This window comes from Argentina silus (assembly GCF_951799395.1).
Source record: "Argentina silus genome assembly, chromosome: 4".
In the NCBI taxonomy this organism is placed as follows: Eukaryota; Metazoa; Chordata; class Actinopteri; order Argentiniformes; family Argentinidae; genus Argentina; species Argentina silus.
In genome coordinates this window covers 22,025,505-22,030,566 of record NC_139658.1, presented here as the reverse complement: position 1 = coordinate 22,030,566, position 5,062 = coordinate 22,025,505, and the positions used below count along the sequence as shown (strand labels likewise).

General features: G+C 42.2%; 1 protein-coding gene across 1 annotated transcript in view; it reads left to right on the top strand.

Annotated features, from left to right (window-relative positions):
* snta1 (syntrophin, alpha 1) overlaps nucleotides 1-5,062 on the top strand; it is a gene marked incomplete at its 3' end in the record, with an annotated part of 36,362 nt that overhangs the window by 30,112 nt on the left and 1,188 nt on the right. The gene's annotated exons all lie outside the window — the stretch shown is intronic.

Genomic DNA, 5,062 nt, shown 5'->3' with positions numbered 1-5,062 from the left:
TAGACTACAGTTCTGGGTTTCTGGCTTCGGTGTGTGAAGCTAGCTGCTTTTGTCTCTGATTCTGGCGCCTCTGATGATTTCCATGACAATTGAGCGAGCGAGACAGAGAGAGAGAGAAAGAGAGAGAACGAGATAGAGGGAGAGATAGAAGAGAGAGTAAAAGAAAGATACATGTAAAGAGAGGGAGAGAGAGAGCAGTAGATAGATAGAAAGAGAGAGAGTGAGGGCGAGAGACAGAGAGAGAGACAGAAAGAGAGCGAGAGAGAGAGGAGAGAGAGAAGAGAGAGAGAGAGAGAGAGAGAGAGAGAGAGAGGGAGAGAGAGAAGGTGAGAACTGCGTCTGGATACAGGCCCCGTCCTCATCTGAATGTCTTATTAATAGCGAGGCGCCTGGTCCAGGAGGAAACAGATGGCAGCTGCCAGAAACAAACACAGAAATCGGCGGAATATAAAAGCCTTAATTTAATTAGGAGGGAGAAATCCTGGATAGATGCACCACGGCGGTGCACGTTTATTGAGCCGTTTTCATTAATTTGATAATCCAATGAAAAAACCGTTATATTGCCTTTCTAGGGCTTTCTCCTTCGCATTCTTCCTGGTTTGACAAGCGGGGAATGAGGGTTGGGGTGGTGTAGGAGGGAGAGACAACCAGGATTAAATCATTATAGGTTCATGGTAGGCAAACAAATGACACGAAGACGTGTGATGTGAACGCATCAAGGGCTCAAACACAAAGGAAAACGGGGTCTCGGGTCATCGTAAACAGAGGCCCTTGCCGCCTCCATCTTGGATTAGAGGGTTTTCTCTTTCAATCGACTCATCGACTCCTCGACTCCTCCCCCCACCATAGGACCACGCACCTTTCGCTGAAGACCCCCGTACAAGCACGCATGGTACAGGCCAGTGACGCTTGCGAGCAGATATCCCCGCCTACCGCCCGTCCTGTATAACCCGGATTTGTGTTATTATACTAGGCAACTGGGGTTGAGGTGGAATATAACCAGAACAGATCTACCTAAAAAGGACCCATAGAAATATACATAGAATATGTGCTGTACGTGCCTCAAAGAGGCCCACTAATCAGGGAATGTTTTCTTCCTCGCTCTAGTAGTTCTAACTCTATGCTCGGAGCAGAGGCATGGCTATGGCTATACAGTGTATAATATGCCTATCATGCAGCCATCTGAAGGGTGGTATTACCTGCTCCACTTTGATAGGCAGTAATGTGGCTGATTCTCAATCCACCCTCTGTCACCTCCTTACCTTTTAAGCCCAAGAAGTCTCTCTCCCTTTCTTTGATACTGAACTGATTCCTGACACTTAATGAAAACACTCTTGAGTGAAAGCACTGCGCCGCGGACTGGCAGAGAGAATAGAAAGGTAGTGGGAGAGAAGGACAGTTTACCTCAGAGAAAAATGACTCCAGGTTTATATGAATATGATAAACAGAAGAGCAGGCAAGATGTAAATACATGTCATGCTAGGGGGACAGGGTTAAATCCAGAGAAATGTAATTAATTTTCTACAGTTCAACAAACTTCCTCTCTGCTGTAGTGTAGACACAGCCACTTAACAATACTATTTTGTCCTCACGGCCTGTCCTTGAGACAATGTTGAACCGTACTGATCAGTAAAAGGAGTTCTCCTACTGCGGGGGTCAGCAAGTCTTGTTAGCTATGAACGAGGCCTGGGGCTGAATATAGAAATGGTGACTGGATTGCTTAGCTGTGATGAAAAGATACAATTGAAAGCAATGGCTGAAAGGTATGCAGGTATGCATGCACACACACACACCACACACACACACACACACGTGCACGTGCACACACACATTAGATATACTTTGTCACTTCATTATTCTGTCAACAAGCCTTTAGCTAGCCAGCTGTCAGCTAGATTGCTGTATACCTAAAATGGCCAATTTAACACATGTTGTAACGTGAACAAAACAAATAGAAATTAAGTCATAAACATTACTGTGTTTACTTCTAACAAACCACTTCACTACCTATCTTCCGCTGTAGATTGAAGACCCATCTCGTCAGGCTACATCTTAACTGTCCATCCTAAAGACCTCTTCATCCCCACTACCCCCCTGTACAAGTTTCTCTCCTGTAAAAAATAAAGTGATTTTTATAGTGATTTTGCTCATATACATTTATATATATATTTATATATATACTCTGAAGGTTAAATATCTATATATTTATATATCTATATCTATCTAAATCTTCTTCATAGCCCCTGGTCCTAGCATAGATTACTTTTTCTTATGATGACTGATGGATAGATGATTCACTTACTTAAACAAATGTATTTGTTGTACGTCGCTTTGGATAAAGGCGTCTGCTAAATGCCATAAATGTAAATGTAAATGTAAACAAACAACAGTTGGACCAAAGCCTTATTCTCAAACATAACTAGATCAAGCAAATATTCCTTCGTGACACTCTCTACAAACTGCAACTGGCTATAAAATATACTTGTGGGTGATATTGCTCAAATAGTGCAGCTTGATGCTTAGTCAATGTTTGAGATGACTACAAGTACAACACCTGATCCATCTCTGTCGTTCTAATTTGAGTGGATCCTGTTGTGGTTTAACATGAGAAGTTCCCGGACTTCAATAACCTCACCTAACCTGACTTACAGAACACAAGGTAATGAGAACATAGAGTTATATCTGTGGTTCTCAGTCTGACTCATCCTCCAGAGGAGAGGGCTGAAATGGAGACAGAGAGAGAGAGAGAGAGAGAGAGAGAGATAGAGAGAGAGAGAGAGAGAGAGAGAGGGAGAGAGAGAGGGAGAGAGAGAGAGAAAGAGAGAGCGACCAAGGGAGAGAGGGAGAGTGAGAGAGGGAGGGAGAGAGAGAGGGAGAGAGAGAGAGAGAGAGAGAGAGAGAGAGACCAAGGGAGAGAGGGAGAGTGAGAGAGGGAGAGAGAGAGAGAGAGAGAGAGAGTGAGAGAGAGAGAGAGAGAGAGAGAGTGAGAGAGAGAGAGAGAGAGTGAGAGAGAGAGAGAGAGAGAGAGAGAGAGCAAGAGAGAAAAAGATCTGGGTAAGAATGTGGTGTGATTATTTCTGCTCTGACTAAACTGAGCACGGTGGTTTCAGTACAGGGATGTGGGCTTGTTTCAGTCTGCAGCCAAATGAAGTTAATAAAGGAGAGAGGACTTCTTGTCAGTCAACTCTTTCTTTCCGGCCACCATTTTCTCAGTGTTCTCATCTCAACCACCATTTCCCATAAACAATGAAAGTGCTATATCAGCTTTCTGCTCTATTTTCAACAGGGCTGTGGAAACTAAGTCATTGTGTTCTGGGGATCCAAAGGAAATGTTCACACGCTACAGTCCACATCGGCCCACTCATGTTGTTCACACCATACGTGGAAGGAGCCTCACACATTGTACTGATGTGACAAAAACATGGGTTTCATACCACTGATAGCAATGTTATAGTTCAGAGTTATGTGGAGCATTCTAGAACCTTCAGAGTTCTCTACAGCGCCCAGTATTTCAAAACGTTGAATTGAATTGAATCAGTGATGCAGATTCTTTTTTTCTATGCAGGATCAGATCTATCTGGCTGATTTTAGGTAGTGTAGGGGAAATCGTAGTGTAGGGGATTTGATCCTGGATAGCAAATAAAGAATCCAGATCATTCTGATCTAGATTAAACGTTTTTAAAAAAAAATACTGGGCCCAGTAGATTATGCAACGGTTTGAACAGAACAAGCATTGTGATTGGCCAAGAGGTGTTCGAAGCCGTGCATTATTCCCTGATAAAGTAACAGCTCTGACCTGTTTTACCTGTTTACCATACGTTGCAGTAATATCCCTGGGCAAACACTAGAATTACGAAGATGTGTTTATCACCTTACCTTGACAACAGTGGTCGTTTCTAGAACTATATTTCTGAGTGCAGGGCAAAAACCACCATAATATATCACAAAATTAATACTTTGGCATTGTTTTCTTCTCTTTTTCTTCTTTCTTTTCAATTCTCTGTTTTGTTTCATATAAAACCAGAGTCTGTGCTTTGTCATGAATAAAGTCACAGCTAACCCTAACCCTAACCCTAACCCTAACAATACCCCTCAGCTGTGACTTTATTCATGATAAAGCATGGCCTCTTGTGCCTCATGGCTTAATTAAAGCATCCCATACTGGTTAAAGAGCCTCGCATACAGGAAAGAAGTGTAATAAAATAAACAATGAGCTCAGTAAATAACCAGACAAGCTCTCTGGCCATCTGTTGTGAATGGTACTTAATGATCGATGCCGTTCATTTCCTGTATTTTGATGACTGGAGCCATTTTCATGCACAATAAACACAGTAATGGCTGCAGAGAGAAACCGCACGCCTTCTGTACTCAGGGAGAGACGTTGATGAAAGACACCATAGTCGGGCCTACCTGTTCATGAGGAGTACACTGTCTGAGGAAGGCAATAGGCAATAGTGGAAACATTGGTTGTTTATTCATTAGTTCATTGATCATTAACTAAATTAATAAGTGTATCCATTCATCTGTCCATGCATCAAAGAGCTGTAGCCAGCTGTATATGCAAAATAAAGATGAAAGGGACACGTGGCAATGAGAGAAGGGATGGAAATAGGAAGAAAGACGTAGACTTCAAGTGTAGTAATCTGAGAAAAGATGGAATTTATAGTGGATTATGCAGCGGGTTGATCGGAACAAGAATTGTGATTTATTGTTCCTGATGAAGTGACAGCTATGGTGCGTTTTACCTGCCATTACGAAGATTTGTTTATCACGTTACCTTGACAACAGTGTTTTTGAGAACCACAGTGTGTTTCTAAGCACAAACCTCCACAATCTATCACGCAGGAAATACTTAAGGCATTGTTTTCATCTAAAAATTCTCCGTTTTGTTTTGTAACAAAGAAACCGTTGTATAAAAGCAATAAGTCCGTGCTTTATCGTGAATAACGCCATCCACCGCCCCTCAGCTGTGACTATATTCAAGATAAAGCACGACCTCTCTTTCCTTATTGCTTGAATATAATATTTCATATCATGAAATATTTCATGTTGAAATAGACCC